Source organism: Lissotriton vulgaris, chromosome 8, assembly GCF_964263255.1.
Source record: "Lissotriton vulgaris chromosome 8, aLisVul1.2, whole genome shotgun sequence".
Lineage (NCBI taxonomy): Eukaryota > Metazoa > Chordata > Amphibia > Caudata > Salamandridae > Lissotriton > Lissotriton vulgaris.
Window position 1 is genome coordinate 1079188708 of NC_141696.1, and position 17766 is coordinate 1079206473.

A 17766-nucleotide genomic window follows, 5' to 3' on the forward strand; every position below is an offset into this window, starting at 1 on the left:
TTTGTGACTGTTTTAGAATTTTGTCCATAGTAAATGCTGCTGAAATATTCATCATAGAGCTCTTAACTTGGGCTAGCAAACTGTTCTTTTTTATTAGAGACAAGCACCTTCCTATGCTCAGGTGTATAAGAAATCAATTTAGGTATGGTACATGAGATTTAACAACCATGCTCATCAAGCTTTGTGCATTACTCACATCATGAAATGTCTGTGTGCTCTTAAACTACCAACATTGAATGATCAATTACTAATAATTTCATTTTGATTTTAGATGTGAGAAATTTTCTTCATCACATTGGGTTAGACTGAATGTTAGGAAAATCGTGATGTTCCACCTTGTGGCTTAGGAATACACTGTAAGGAGAGGATTAGGTGTATCTTTAATCATCCTATTCTAAATCAATATGCGCCTTACAAAGAGAAATCTGTTGGGCACCACTTGAAAGGAAAATTGAATCCTCTGGAACATTGTATGTGTTTCTTCAGCTAATTCTAGGTTTTTCTGTAAATCATGCTCAAGGCGGTAGATTAAAGTTCAAGAGGTTTAAATAGGTCCAAAATAGGCCTTTTGAAGTGCTAAGACTTTCTTCTAGTCCAGTCACTGACATAATAATCCCCCACTCAGACAATAAATGCCTCCAATTTGTAGAATTATTTGTAGAAAATAGATAAGGCTGGATAAATCAATTTTAGCATCTATGTCTAAAAACACAATTGGGGCTTTAGCTGGTAATCTCACAAAAACTCCTTACCTCATAAAAAACCTGCAGCTAACTACAAGACTGTCTATGAGCCTACGAGTATCCCTAGTGATGTCAGCCCTCCACTTACTTCTTACTTACAATTATAAATGACCAGTCACCTAAAAGCATGAGGAATTTCTAAACAGCTTGCCATATAACCTTGTACCTGTCTCACAAAATAAAGCACAGCGGGCCACACTGAACGTAATGATTCATGCTCAAGCTTTCATCTCTGGCCAGAATGAATGAATACTCAAAAGCTGCACAATTAGCCAAGCTACAAAAACAAAAAAACAGGCAAAGCAAAATTTCCACCTTGAAGGTTTGTCTCTGCATAGTACATCTTGGATAAAGGGAAGGCTTGCCACTATCGTCCAGGATATACTGGCACTGTGATGCACAATTGATGCTAGTCTTGGTACTTAGTACACTTTTAAGCAGTAATTCCTGATCCAAGAGGAGTAACTTTTTCATGTTTCATATGTTTGAATGGTAATGAAAAATCCTCCCTACTGGTGTAGCTGCATTTAACATTACTGTTTTAGAAATGCCACTTTTAGAAAGTAGACATTTCTCTGTACTTACTGCTCTTTCTGCCTGACAGTCGTCTCCAAAACACTTACTGGTTGGGTGATAGCTACACTTTGTGCATTCACTCTAAACACCCATAAACACAGGAAGGTGAGGCTCATCTACATTCTGAGCACTCATCTGCATTCATCTGCACTCGGATGGCTATTTCTGGGCAGGGAGGTATGGGAGGGCATGACACTTGCACTTTAATGGGTAGTGCCCTGCCCACATACAAAACACTGATTTATCGCCGAGTGTTAGCCTGGCAGACAGGACTGGGTTTAAAAGGATCTGTGTGCCCGTTGGAGAGTTCCTTTTAAGTGACCCCCTACATCAAAGACACTTCTGGATACAAGTACTGGGTCTCTGACCCCCTAAAATCAAACACTTCTGGATCTTGAACTGAACCTCTATCAAAAGGACTGTGGTGCCGCTTAAAGGACTCAACTGCACTGCGTTTTGGGAAAGACTGCTTTTTTGCTTGTTTCCATGCTGCCTGTTGCCTGCTGCCCCCGACACTGCTAAAAAGAGAGTCAGACTCTGCCTTCCCTCCTAATGATCTCCAATGGCTTTCTGGCTTGCCTCCTGTTTGCTTAAGTCTCAGGGACACAAAGGAATTCCTACAGTTCCGCTGGTGCTGCTGGACTTTTCATGAGTTTTACCCTTGCTTCAGGTGCCCCCTCCTAGCTTTTGGCCTCAGAAGTGGGGACTGCAGCTGTTTCCAGCAAAAACCAATGCAATGCATTGCCTTGCCTGTGCAAGAAATTATGCTGCATCGCCTTCCGATGCTGGGGCTGCCTGATGACAGTTGTTCCACAGCCTACGCAGCTCGATGATGATTCTCTGTGTGACTTAATGAAGACTCATTGTATTCACTTCAGTTAAGTTCGACAACTACATGGTTCCCTCTTTACGTGGACCAACAATGACGCAATAGACTCTCTACATTGACTAAAGCTCAATCCAAGAAATTTCTTCAACAATACCTGTCTGGAACCGGTAGTCATCCTGCCGTCAAATCACGGTTGGCCTGAACTTTGGATTTCCACTGGCACTTCATGACCTCAATCAACCTTTTGACTGCTAGTGATCTTGACGTCTACCGATTGGATTTTGGTTGTGGTGGTCTCATTTTGCTCAGATAAATATTCTCTATTTTTCTTAACCTGTGTGGAATCTTTTTGTGGTGTTTTCATTTTGTTACTCTGTGTGGTACAACAATGTTTTACACATTTCAAACTTGATAAGCCTGACTGTTCTGTGCCAAGCTGCCAGAGAGTGAGCCCAGGTTATCTTTTAGTGTGTATCTAGTTTACCCTCACTAGAGTGATGGTTCACGCATTGCCTGGGTGCATACTTCTGCAAACCAGGAATTCTATTTCTAACAGGGCACAATAATTAATTGATCTTGGCTGTAGTTACAGACGATGTACCTTTTAAGCATATACAGCCACATGCATCAAAGGAATTTGCATTCGCAAACGGTGCGAATCGCAAAATTCGTCCGTTTACGAATGCAATTCCCATTTTTGGGATGCATGAACATTTTACTAATTTTCGCTGTTTAAGAAATCGCAAAATTGCGATTTCTTCAATTGCAATTGCATTTAAGGAATCTCAAATTGAGATTCCTTAAATGCAATGCATCAAACTTTAAAAATTTGCGAATTCGCAAATAAGGGGAGCAAATTACCATGAAGTTGACCTTCATGGTAATTTGCGAAAACTTTGAAAAATGCACTAAAGTGCATTTTTCAAAGTTCCATTTTACACACACACAAGCCCTTGGGGCATGTGAGTGTGCAAAATGTACTCCTAAGCAGATTTCAGGGGTGCAACAGGGTGTCCTTTGGACACCCCTGCACCCTTGAAATTGCATTCGTAATTTGCGAATTTTCAATGGTGAATTGCAAATTAAGAATGTCTTTCCATTCATTGCTATGGGCCTCATGGCCCATAGGAATGGATGGGGAAGTATTCCTTAATTGCGATTCTCAATTAGAGCATCGCAATTAAGGAACTTTAAGAAATCGCTATTTTTATAGCGATTTCTTGATGCATTGCAGTTTGCAATTCCTTAATTGTGATTCCTTATTTTTCGCAATTAAGGAATCGCAAAATGCAATATTTATGCATGTGCCTGTAAGTATACAAAAAGTAGATGGTGTCTATTTTATATGACAGTGATACTCCCCACTGCTATCCCCCACTCTTAGTAGAGTAGCTTCAACTGTAGTCATTGAATCTTTATCTGATTATTGGAGGGTGCTTAGCAGGACAGGGTAAATTGGAGGGTGCTTAGCAGGACAGGGTAATAAATGGTATTAATTACTAATATGGATGTGGTGTATCTAATAGGCAGCAGTTAATGAATATCTAGGCCTCAGTGTAGGTCTAAATAGTTGCTGTTAAAACCTCTGCTTGGAGATTTAAGAGAGGAACACCTGTTAAAGACAGCCCTCTATGTGACTGCTGAAAAAGCAGCTTAGGTTTCAGTATTACTAGTGAATGGACACACACCTCTCAGAGCAGATCAACCCTCAATCATTTTGAAATACCACTAGAAAAAAAAATGCATCATTTTATATGATCTGCTAGTTTGAACACAATTGAACTGGTAAAATATGGTGTCTTATGGCATTCATGCTATGGACTCAGGTCAAACAGACAGCAACATGTAGAGCTGATTGCATAACTCTTCCTAAATGCTAAGCATCCACAATAGACTACTCATAAGATGAATGCAGGATACATTTTAGTCTTTAGTGATTTTAATTTCTATAATAGTTAGTCAAGAGAGTGAAGTGTATGTAATCCTGACTCATCTACAGAGGTACATTTTTGTAAACATATTGTTTGGTCCTCTTTATAAAGTCAGACAGAAGAGTATCAACTGGATGATATTGCTCTGTCCAATTCTGAGCGTTACTGGGTATCTCGAAGAATGCAAGCGATGCATTTTTAAATGTATTAAATTAACCTAAGCTATTTTAAAACTATTTCTTCATTTGTAATTTGAACTGTATCAGTGAGGGAGGTAGAAAGTTAGAGAAGAGGTGTAAGGAAGTGCTTCTTTTTACATGGTCACCCCATTTGTGTGGACTCATGTTGCTGGTTTATGACTCTGTGCACTGGGACACTGCTAACTGCTAATTGGGGAGAGGATGTAGCCTTACAGCTAGAGCAGTCAACCAGGAAGCTGGGGAGCTGGGTTCGAGGATCGGCAGCAACGCTTAACATCCGGTGATTGTGGGCAAATCACTTAATCTCCCCATTCCTAACAAAATTGAATGTGTTCTTGTGTAACGAAACTGGTGTTATGTAAAGTGCTCTGATACCCGATATCTCAGGTCCAGTTTGAGCTATATAAAGCTCTTTAAAAATAAAAAGAGAACCCAGTGCATGTGGTCTAACCTCTAAACAATGGCAGATTGGCTAACATCTAACTGGTGCATTTAGCTTTTGGATAATTTCATAGTATATGGTGTCTAAAATACACCCATGGCATGGAAAGTTAAATGTCACCTAGGGATTACAGCACAACTCTGTCATCCACCAGTGTGACCAGGCCAACATAATTCTCGGTCTGTCAAAATAAATGTTACACAGGTTGAACCCTTCCTTTAAAATATTAAGGCCTTGTAGCTCAAAAAGTAGTGTGCGTTTAACTAAAAGCAAGGCATGTAGAAATTTAAAGATAAAAACTTGTTACAGTGACCGGCACCTAAAAGCTATTTCCAGTGTAAGAGGCTGGCTGGCACATAAGGAAACACTGGAACGAATATAAAATATTGATTTTGCACTCTCAGGCTAAGGACCAGGATGTAATTTGAGATGCCATCAGTGATGTAATCAGTAATGCCATTTGAGATGTCATCAGTGATGTCACTGTCCGTGTTATCAGTGATATAATATGTGAGGTCATAAGCAGTGCATTGCAGGGTGTGTTATAGTTTGCTCAGGTAACTATAGCAGCTGAATTTCTCTGTTTTTGTACGAGTGACATGTCAGCCTAACTATAACGTCCCTGTAACCTTTGTTTTTTTTCCAAGTGAATCTTTACGTTTTTTAAAATTCTATTTCCTAACTATAACATTCCTGTAAACTTAGTTTTTTTCTTTGGATTTCTATGTTTTTTTAAATGCTAATTCCTAACTATAACATCCCTGTAACCTTTGGTTTTTTAGGTGATCTTCAGGCACCACCATAATCAAAACTTATAACTGCAAAATGGATTATAATCAACACACTAAACACATTACTATCTAAATGACTATAATAGCATGTATAACTCCCTCAATATTTCTATAACACCGTGAGTAACTCTTTCAGTTGAATGTGTGACTGCATATATCAATGTATCAGTAAGTATCTCATTCACTGCATAAGTATTTGAGTGGATCTGTGAGACAGTGCTAGTCTACAATGTTTCTGTAATGTACTTTGTGACTGTCTCAGTGCTTCTATGACTGGGTGCATCTGTGTCTCAATGGGTCTGTGAATGAGTGCATGAGTCTCGCAGTGGGTCTATGACTGAGAGAGAGAGTGTTTGAGTGGTTTTGTGAGCGGGTCTCTGAGTTGGACTGTGAGTGGGTACCTGAGTCTCCGAGTGTATCAGTAAATGGGTACATATGTCTCTGAGTGGGTGTGTAAGTGACTGTATGGGTGTGTGAGTGTCTGAATAGGTGTATGGGTATCCGAGTGGATCTGTGAGTTGGTGTATGAGTGTCACAATGGGTCTGTGAGTAAGAGCATAAGTCTCTGAGTAGACAAGTGAATGGGTGTATGTATGAGTGACTGGGAGGTCGAGTGTCTGGGTGGGTCTGTGATTGGATGTGTGAGTATTTAAGTGGGTGAGAGAGTGGGTGAATGAATATCTGATTCTGTAAGTGGGTGTGTGACTATCTGAGTTAATGAGTGGGTGACTGAGTGTATAAGTCTCTGAGAGGGTCTGCGACTGAGTGTATAAGTGACTGTATGCATGTGTGAGTGGGTGTTTGCTTGAATGGATCTGTGAGTGGATGTTTTAGTATATCAGTGGGTTTGTCAGTGGGTGTGTGAGTGTCTCAGTGGATCTATGAGTATATACATGAGTATGTTAGTGGGTATGTACATGGGTGTATCACACTCTGAGTGAGTCTGTAAGTAGGTGCATGAGTCCCTGAATGGGTATGTGAGTGGGTGCATGAGTGCCAAGGTAGGTCTGTGAGTGGGTGTAAGAGCCTCTAGAAACGTATGAGACTGTGCGCAGAAGTCTCTGAGTGGTTTTCTAAGTAGGTATGTGAGTCTTTGAGTGGGCCTGTACATGGGTATGGCACTCCCCGAAGGAGCCTGTAAGTGGGTGCATGAGAATCTGAATGGGTATCTGACGGAGTGTATAAGTATCGGAGTGGATATGTGACTGGGTGTATAAGTGTATGACTGGGCATGTGAATGGGTGCATTAGTGTCTGAGGGAGTTTGTGAGTGCGTACATGAGTCTGTGCCAGTGACCAGCAAGTATGTACCAATATATATATATATATACATGTATATATATATATATATATATATATATATATATATATATATATATATATATATATATATATATATATATATATATATATATATATATATATATATATATATTATATATATATATACTTTCACACTTTCGTCTCTTCAAACAAAACAGGCAGCACTCCAAGGTCGCGTTCGTAAAAAAGATTTATTGGCAGACCCCTGCCCCCTCCGACAGACGCGTTTTGCCTTTCGCTTCATCAGTGTCAACGAGTGTGTGAAAAGGAAACCATTATAGCATCTGCATTAATCATAGAGAGTGAAAGTGGACTAACACCCTATGTTTCGCGGTGGCCATCTTGTAGTGGACCAGTAAGTACAAATTTACAAGTGACGATTTCATTAAAAACAATGGCTTCAAAAGTGCAAGTGCATAATTAAAAAATACATTGTATCTAAAAAAACATTTCATATAAACATTCTTATGTATACCATACAGGATTCTTAAGGCACTGTCATTACATTTTTAACTTTCAAAAATATCTACAATTTGATATTTATCACTGTAATGAACACTACGGGTCATATGTTTTGGGGATGCAGTTTCAGACATATTATTGTCCTATTATGTAATAAGTTGTTTTCGTGGTACACTATCACTGCTAGTGCAAGTCATAAGTTGCGCATTTTTGTCAACCTTTGCCCTTTATTTTCAACAAATTTGTAATGGTATACTTGGTCTTATTAAGCCCTTGATGGGCGGTTTCGACTCATTTGCTGGCTGTTTTCTACCCTTATGTGTGTTGTTGCTAATGCCCTATGTGGGCCTATGTCGTATGTTCTACTTTGGCTTCTGGATGGGGAAGGTGGGACTGAATTCTTACTCATATTAGATTCTGTCTCCCTATGCTGTTCTAAGTGGACCCATAATTCCTCGTCATTGTTCAACCCTGTGGGGTGTTTGCTCTGTAAATCAATGATGTACTTTGATTCCAATATTCTAAGTGCCTTGATCCGGTCTCCACCTCTCTCCCTTCGATCCACCTGATCTAGGCAGAAGAAGGTGAGTAGATCACGATTGCTGATGTGGTAGGTTTCGAAGTGGCGCGCTACTGGATAACTCTTATTGTGGTTTGTTATCACCCGCATGTGTTCCAATATGCGTTTCTTCACCGGGTTGATGGTACTCCCAATGTATCGTTTATGGCAAGGGCACTCTTAACAATAGATAGCAAAATCAGAGTTGCAGTTCAGGAATTTTAAAATTTCTCTAGACGGGCGGGGGTCATTTGGTCTTCTTTCATATTTTGTTCTTTTCCTACTACACTTGCAAGCCTTGCAATGCATGCAGGGAAAGAAACCTTTAAAGGAACTGGTCCTTGTCTGTTTGGGCTGGTCCTTGAAATGGCTCTGCAACAAGTGGTCATTTAATGATTGAGAGCGCCTGTATGTTATGGACGGACGTGGTGGTATGATATTTTTCAGAACGGCATCAGTTTGTAAGATATGCCAGTTGTTGTTAAATATCTGAACCAGTTCATTAGATCTCATATTGTATCTGGTAATCATCCGTGTGACCCCCCCCCTGAGTCTTTTTTCTTTTTCTCTTTTAGGAGATCTTTCCTGTCAATTAGGTCCACTCTACCTGCTGTGTTGGTAAGCAAGGATCTCGAATATCCTCTTGCTTGAAATCTTGTAACAGCAGCATCCCTTGCTTCTGCGAAGTCTGCCATGTCTGAACAATTCCTTTTCAGACGAAGCAGTTCTCTGAACGGAATATTCCGAATCATGCTTTTAGGGTGGTGGCTAGCTGCATGTAACACAGTAAAAAAAACATATAAAAAAAAATATTACCTACTGGCGGTCGCCAGTAGGTATATATAGTTAGGATTTTTTTCCTATGGGATTTCTGAAAATTCTATGTCGAATGACTTTGGCGTTTGTGGACGGAATTGGCTGAAATTTTCTGGAAAATGGCACATTTTGTTTCTGAGCAGCCCCTGAAAATTTGGGGGGGTTTTGTCAAGGGGGGGCCGAGAAAAAATGGGGGTCCCAAAACGCGTTTTTCCCATTCATTTTTCCATAGGGCGGTTGGACTCACTTTTAGCCCGAACGGCTGAATGGATTTACACGAAACTTGGCAAAATTGTAGATATGGTTTGCCCGACGTGCCTTTGCTATGTCTCAATATATGTGCTCCAGTGGATTTTGAGAAATTAACCTTTTAAAAAATATATATGTCTGTGACAGCGCTCCGGTTAGCGCCCCGGTTTGCGTACCTGACGCGTAACGGAACTTCGCGAAGTGAAGCTGATTGGCTCTCCGGTGTCTGTCAACATTCTAAACAGTCCGGAACGGCCGCGATCTTGTCTCTCGGTAGGATCGAGAGACAAGAGGTGGAGAAAAACGAAGGGGGAAATTAATGAAAGGGGGCAAGGTAGACCCCTCCTGACCCCCTAGGAATGATGTGGCGGCTATTAAAGGGTCCCGTGGGGCAAAAAAGAAAAAAATTAAAAACATTTGATTTTTTCGCGGTAGAAGCGCTACCCGGTACGCGAACCGGGTAGCTCACCGGTAGCGTAACGGGAGTTCGCCATTTTGTGTTTCGGTCAAATTTAATCACAAGATGGTGGAAATGGTGAATGGGTATGTGAGTGGGTGCATGAGTGCCAAGATAGGTCTGTGAGTGGGTGTAAGAGCCTCTAGAAAAGTATGAGACTGTGCGCAGAAGTCTCTGAGTGGTTTTCTAAGTAGGTATGTGAGTCTTTGAGTGGGCCTGTACATGGGTATGGCACTCCCCGAAGGAGCCTGTAAGTGGGTGCATGAGAATCTGACTGGGTATCTGACGGAGTGTATAAGTATCGGAGTGGGTATGTGACTGGGTGTATAAGTGTATGACTGGGCATGTGAATGGGTGCATTAGTGTCTGAGGGAGTTTGTGAGTGCGTACATGAGTCTGTGCCAGTGACCAGCAAGTATGTACCAATATATATATATATATATATGTATATATATATATATTCACTGAAAAAACCATAGGTTATAGACCATATATAGTTAGGAATTAGCATTTACAAAACCTTATTTTACTCGCACAAAACCATAGAAATTCGCATATATAGTTAGTTGCAATAACTATATATCGCGCACACGCAATCCACTGCTGATGATGTCACATATTACATCATTCATGACATGGTCAGTGACATCACTGATGACATCACTGATGACATCTCAAATGACATCACTGATGACATCACTGATGACATCATCCAGTGACTGTATGTTTCTGTAAAGTTAAAATATGTCTTACATATTGAAGAATGAGTGGATGTATAAGTGTCTAGATGAAGGATTTAGTAGGTGCGTGACTGACTGAGTGAGTGAATAAATGTGTCTTACTGAATGCATGGGTTAGTGACTAAACTGTCTGAAAGTGTGCATCAATATGTCTGTTGTTGTGCAAGCTGCTGCATGGTTTGATCAGTAGCTATATGAGTGGCTATATGGGTTATTGATTGGTTGCCCAAGTATTTGTATGGAAGACTGAGTGTGTGTGTGGCTGGCTGGGAGGTGTGTGACTCTGTGCAGATCAATGTGTACTTGTATCAGTAATTGTATAAGAGAGTAAGTATGTGTTAGTATATGTTTGAAAAAATAAGGTGTTCCCGTGTTTAACTGTATAGATGAGGAAATCGAACTGTGATTGATTATTTACAGGACTGACTAGGTGTGTGAGTAACTCTATGGATGAGTGGCAGTGTTTGAGTGTCTGCATAGGTGTATGAGTGCATATGATAGTGTTGTAATAATGAGTGACTGTATGTATGATTGATTGTATGGGTGAATGAGTGAATGTGTGTGTAGACGAAGGAATCAGTGAGTGCGTATGTAGTAACTGGTATTGGTGTGTCAATGGTTCAAAAAATGAAACTCTGTATTTAACACTGGGTGTAACAGAGGTTATTTTAGAGTGTGAGGAGGTGCATTGTATTATCACATCAATTATATCATCAGTGACCTGATTATTGATGTCAAATGAGATGTCATCAGTGATGTGATCAGTGATGTCAATTGAGATGTCATCAGTGATGTCATCAGTAATGTCATTTGAGATATCATCAGTGATGTCATCAGTGATGTCATTTGAGATGTCATCAGTGATGTCATCAGTGATGTCATTTGAGATGTCATCAGTGATGTCATCAGTGATGTCACTGACCATGTCATCAATGATGTAATATGTGACATCATCAGCAGTGGATTGCGGGTGCGCGATATATAGTTATTGCAACTAACTATATATGCGAATTTCTATGGTTTTGTGCGAGTAAAATAAGGTTTTGTAAATGCTAATTCCTAACTATATATGGTCTATAACCTATGGTTTTTTCAGTGAATTTTCAAGGTTTTGTAAATGCTAATTCCTAACTATATATGGTCTATAACCTATGGTTTTTTCAGTGAATTTCAATGGTTTTTTAATAGCAAATATCAAAAGCTGTCAAATGTCAAGTACGTGGTAGGTAAAAACATTTTCGTGTTTATGCACGCTGATGTGCTTTGAACGCTGCCCCCCCCCCCTCTTTTCTCTTAGGAGTACTCTCTCTTTGCAGATAGTGAAGGGTAGTTAACGCAGGCCTTTGCCCCCGTTGTAATCCTTCGTGCCTGCTTCTCTCTCTATTTGATTGATTGTTATCCAAGCATTTACTGTTTTCGAATTGGTTCTCTTTGGTTCATTCTCTATTTACAAACAAGCACAGAGTCGCAATACTCTGTTTAGTCTTTGCAGATAGTGAAAAATCGTTTAAAAAAACAAAAGGAATCGAGCAAAATCAGTAGGCCACTAATGGGATCTCTTTATGACCTCGCTAAAATAGAAACATTAAGAACAACCCCTCATGAGAAATACGAAACTAGTGAGATGAACTTAGCTCCACACCATGATGGCTGCAAGACAGCTCGGCTCCGCCACCCACCCCACCCAAAATAACGACAAACCCTATGCAAATATTATAAATATATACAACACACCAGCAAAGTAACAGGGTAAAACGTTTTATTAAATAACTATATATATGGCAGCCTGCTGCAACATCGATCCAAATGCCTTTTGGTGACTCTTCCATTGTGAACATTGTCCCACAATCCGTTTGACCTGAAACGATTACACAAAAAAAACATTTGTGAGTTTTAAATTTCCGAAGAAGTATGATTCACCAATACCTTTCTCTGTAGATCTTTTTCCATTAACAATCCCAGTTCCATCACCCGCCCAGGATATCACTACTGTTAGTTGTCATTTTTGCTTCTGTTTTAATAAAAAATGTTTTAAGGTGTTTACTGTTTTTGTTGCGATGTATATATTTATAAGTTATTAAAGTGTTATAATCCTACTAATTTTTTATCGATTATTGCTCTTTGAGATATTCCCTGTCACAGGGAATATCTCAAAGAGCAATAATCGGACCCTGTCTACAAACAGAGAAGAATAGGAATATTCTGTCTCCCTTTGCAGATAGTGAAGGATAGGTAATGCGGACTTTTGTCCCCCGTTGTAATCCGTCATGCCTGTTTTTCTCCCCACTGATTGATTGATTGGCTGGACATTTATTGTTCAAGGAATAGTTCTCTCGAGGTATTCTCTGTTTGCAAATAACGTGGAATAGAAATATTCTGTCTAGTCTTTGCAAGTAGTGAAGAGTGGGTAATGCGGACCTTTGTCCCCCGTTGTAATCTGTCATGCCCATCTACTCCCCACTGATTGAGAAACTCGTTCCACCCGGACCATTTATTAGAGGTACATCATCTGGCTCAACCGGAGAGTACCCCTAATAAAGAAGACATATGTAAAATACGAAGTAATCACTGTATCCTGTTAAACAGAAACTTTAGCATGAACCACACTTGAAAAGGAAGGGAAAGAAATCGAACAAAATCAGTAGGCCACTGATGAGTTTTTGACTTCGCTAGAAATAAGAAACATGGAAGTGGTGAAAGAAGCCTGAAAGAAGCCAAGCTTGACGTTACGGCAGCCACGAGGTAGCTAGGCTCCGCCACCCCCCCACTGCTCCAAGCATGTCTGTCCCACCGCCCGCCACGCCCATTAACGGTAACATGAAATAGATACAAATCAGCAGATACCTACCCCCATTCCGGAAACTCCCGAAGTGCAATAGGGCCACGGTTACGCCCATCCGGAAGATGAGGCCTCGACACGTGCAGGGCGGGGCCCGGCTAACCGCCATCAGCCGTGGGGTGGATGGCCCGAAATGTACTGGTCTCCCAAATCCCTTCTTCTGCCGCCTTGCAGGCCACGGGGGGGGGGGATGTCTTGCCTCTGCCTCCGACCCCCCCCTCTTATCGCCTGGTCCGGACATCACGGATATCAACGCCAGGTGTCGGCGTGGGGTGCGCTGGGAGGGAGAGGCGGCGCGAACGAGCCTTTCCCACCCCCCCAGGTGGGGGCCCCTCAGCTGCACCCCCAACGCTCCACTCACCCAACAAAAGGGTCGTCGCGTAAGGTGCACCAGGAGAGGAGCCGAGGCCATACGGTATCTTCTTCTTTCTGCGACAACACTGGGGGGGGATGTCTTGCACATGCCACCGACCCCCCCCCCTGGGCCAGGAGAGGAGCCAACGGGATCCCTCTTCTTCCTTTAATGGCTGCGACAACACTGGGGGGGGATGTCTTGCACATGCCACCGACCCCCCCCCTCTTATCGCCTGGTCCGGACATCACGGATATCAACGCCAGGTGTCGGCGTGGGGTGCGCTGGGAGGGAGAGGCGGCGCAAACGAGCCTCTCCCACCCCCCAGGTGGGGGCCCCTCAGCTTCCCCCCCAACGCTCCACTCACCCAACAAAAGGTCTCGTCCACTATTGCGAGGCAATGATGCTCCGCTCACCCAGCGGGGGTCTCGTCCACTGTTCCGGTGCAACGACGCTTCTGAGTTCAACTAGAAAATGAGTCCTGCGTCCAGAAACGTTCTCCTCAACTTTGAAGATCCTATAAGAGCCACTGGGGCCCCCGACCCCCGCAGACACCCCCGATGGGAAATGACTGCCATGAACACCCACGGAACGACCACGACGTAGCCGCGGGACGTCGGCGCGCTCATGCCGGCGCCGACCTCAGTCTTGAAATGAACAAAATTCTGCAAGACTACCAACTTGATCAGTTCCGGTGGTACACTAGTATGACCCGGTAGGAGAGATTGTTGCCTCCCACCCCACTTTGACTGATGGTTCATGTCGGCAGTCCCCTCTGCTACCCATCAACAAAAACTTTTGGACTGCCGAAAGACGTCCCGGTCCAACCACGAGTTGGTGGAGACATTTTGACTATACTTGGACCTTCCTGACCTCACCCAAAATAGCGCCGGTACAAATGAAACTCTCAACTCCTTGTTGTGCCCCGATTGCTCAGCCTTGATATCATGAGATATGTATGCAGTTTTTAGCACATGAATTGATATGGAATAAGACTGATTATATGTTCGGACAATGAATTGATACAGGATGGGTATTGATTATACGTTCGAACAATGAATTGACATGGGACGGGTACTGATTACACGTTCGAACAATGAATTGATATTAAGTTCTAATGCATCATTAATTACTGTATTTATTATTGAAGGTTCGAATTGTCGACACTTTTGGTACTTGCTCACAATGAATTATCGATATGATTTTGTTGCACTTGTCGCACTTTTTACTATGAAATCAACGACCACTGACTCTCTGTTATGTTTTCCACAAATAAATACTCCCCCCCCCCATTTACAGTTCCAGCCTGCTCCGTGGCCGGCCCACGGGGTTGTAGGCCCGTATTTGGGCACCAACATTTTTATTAAAGGTTTTTGAAAAAGCAAACGTAGTTGTAACGCGTAGATTGGTAAGTTTCGAATAAATGGCCACTGTTTCCGATTTTTTTTTATTTTTTTTTAAAAAGCAGGTGAAATGAAGCAGCTCAATTAGTTAAGGGTTAAAAAGTATAGTACGCAGAAACATTAAAAATATGAATGGTCCAGGTTTGTTGTATGTGTTTTTCATTTTTGTACAGCATAAAGCAATTGATAAAGATCCTGGTATTTAGCTTCTACTTTATATGCTACCTGTATCAGGGAAGTTGTTTTAAATGCCCTTAAGCCACCCCGAACGAATGTCACCTGGCCCCCCTAGTACGAACGAAAACGACCCCGTACCACTGTAGGTTATCTCTCTTCCTCAAAAATGACAAAAATTACTTTCTAGGACGTTTTGGACATTGATGATTTTCATATGATCTATTTATTAAAGTAATACTCATCTCTCCGCATGAAATTAATTTTCCACATGCTACACAAGTCAATCTCATCTGCCTAAAGTTCTTTTGCAGATTTGAGACCGTTTCCCTTGCCTCTGACTCACTTATTGCTAAGTCATTGGTGGATGTTTTTGCCGGTCGGGGGTTATCCACCAAATCTCGAAGTTGTGCTTTAGAATAATTAAGAGGGTGCCACCTCTCCATGTGCCGATGCACGGTATGATTACCATAGCTATATTTTTTTTCGGTCCCTCTCGAGAGTTTTTTTTTTGCAGATGAGGCAGGTAACGAACCTGGCATTAACTTTCTTTTCATGAGAAGGAAAAGAAAAAAATGGCCAGATAAAATTCACTTTCACATGGGATATTCTTGGCATTTCTTTCAGAAACTTTTACATCACTGTGTCATTTCTTTGTCTATCCTGGTTAAAGCAATGTCATGTAAATAGTTGTTTAAAAAGTTTTTTTTAACGTGTTTACTTTGTTGGAGCGATGTATATATTTATAAGTTATTAAAGTGTTATAATCCTACTACTTTGTTGGAGTGCTATATATTTTTAATGTGACACATAATTGTGAAGACTTTGTACAAAAAGGCATCCCTGGAATCTTCCGCTTCAGGCTCGGTCCCACACACCCTTACAGTGAGAATCCCCTCCCCAAACACAATACAGGATCGTTATCAGATTGTAGGAACGCGCGTGGTGTGACGGATCTCATGAGGTGGGGGCCTTGATCTACTGTAACTCTTTTGAACAGGGGTGATTCTTTACAGTTGGGGCCATAAACTACATCCGCAGGGCTAGGTGATAGCCTGGGACCGGCCTGGACAATCAGACACAGAGGAAGAGGAGTGTCAGAGGGTGCGGTAGTGAATAGGGTGAAATGGAGGTGTCGGGCGGGCACAGGGTGTGATTCTCAGGGAAGAGCAGCGCAGATGGGGGGAGGTTTATGGCCCATGCATAAGACAGAGAGCGGGGGTGACCAGTGCGTGGGGGAGATGCTTGCGAGGGTGGGGAGCCATGCTGAGAATCGGTGGCGTGCAGAGAGTGGGTCTGGTCAAGGCATCTAAAATGGCTGCCGTGCACGACAAAAGTGTGGCATTGGAAAAAAAGCAAGATGGCGCAGACAATGTTTATCAATACGAATTAATTTATAACAATTATTTTTAACAATATATTTACTCGCAGTGTCAAAATGGCGGTCAACACTTCCTGATTTCCTTCGAATCGAACGTTAACAGAAGTCAAGCGGCAAAAAAAAACAAAAAACGCTCACGCGCAACCGCCGGAAGACAAGTATCAACATATATAAGCCTCCTCAACCACCCTCAGAAAACATAGGGGGTCAGGTATACGTCTCCCATACCCCCTTATACCCAATACTTACATTGCTTTTCCTCCATCTTGTAATTTAATTAAATCGAAACACAAAATGACCAAATTCCCGTTTTGCTACCAGTTTGCGACCCGGTTCGCGAACCGAGAAGCGCTTCTACCGCGAAAAATCAATTTTTTTTTATTTGCCCCACGGGACCCTTTAATAACGCCAACATCATTCCTAGGGGGTCAAGAGGAGTCTACCTTGCCCCCTTTCATTAAATTCCCCCTTCGTTTTTCTCCTCCTCTTGTCTCTCGATCCTACCGGGAGACAAGATGGCGGCCGTTCCGGACTGTTTAGAATGTTGACAGACACCGGAGAGCCAATCAGCTTCACTTCGCGAAGTTCCGTTACGCGTCAGGTACGCGAACCGGGGCGCTAACCGGAGCGCTGTCACAGATATATCTATTTTTTAAAACGTTACTTTCTCAAAATCCACTGGAGCACATATATTGAGACATAGCAAAGGCACGTCGGGCAAACCATATCTACAATTTTGCCAAGTTTCATGTAAATCCATTCAGCCGTTTGGGCTAAAAGTGAGTCCAACCGCCCTATGGAAAAATCAATGGTTTTTTAAATGCTAATTCCTAACTATATAAGCTATATAAGGCCTGAAACCTATTGTTTTTTGAGTGAATATATATATATCAACACGCTTCTCCCGCGTCCTCCTTATACCAGTTTCGGAAAGAACGACACAGGAGCCGTGGCCTCAATCAATGGTGCAGTTTATTGCTGATACACCGTCCGACGCGTTTCGGAGTAAGCCTACTCCTTCATCACGGGCAAACTTTGTGTAATACAATGTGAATAATAAAGTAAAAAAACATGTCACGTGATAAAAAACATAAACAAAATACTTTGCCTTTGAACAATTTTCAAATGGTGTTTGTACTATTATTTCAATGACTGTAAATTGCATTAAGTATACTCGGCTATTTACCCATTTCTAAAAATGTAGATTAGGTGCACCATTCGTCAAAATTTAAATGCATGATTTCACGTTCATCCACGGCCTCATGTGAAAGTTAAACCACGAGTCCAAGACACTGCTAAACGTGATTGCTGGTAAAGCAAATCAGTTCAGAACCATGTAACGCATATTAGTTCAGTACATGGAGTAATGTAACCAAATATCAAAATATTATCAACATAAACATAATACAGGCACATCCTCTGGTGCGGGTAGAATCGAACCCATGCCCTCACATCGGGAGAAAAATAATAAGCAGTCGCTCAAACCCCCAGGCTACGCGG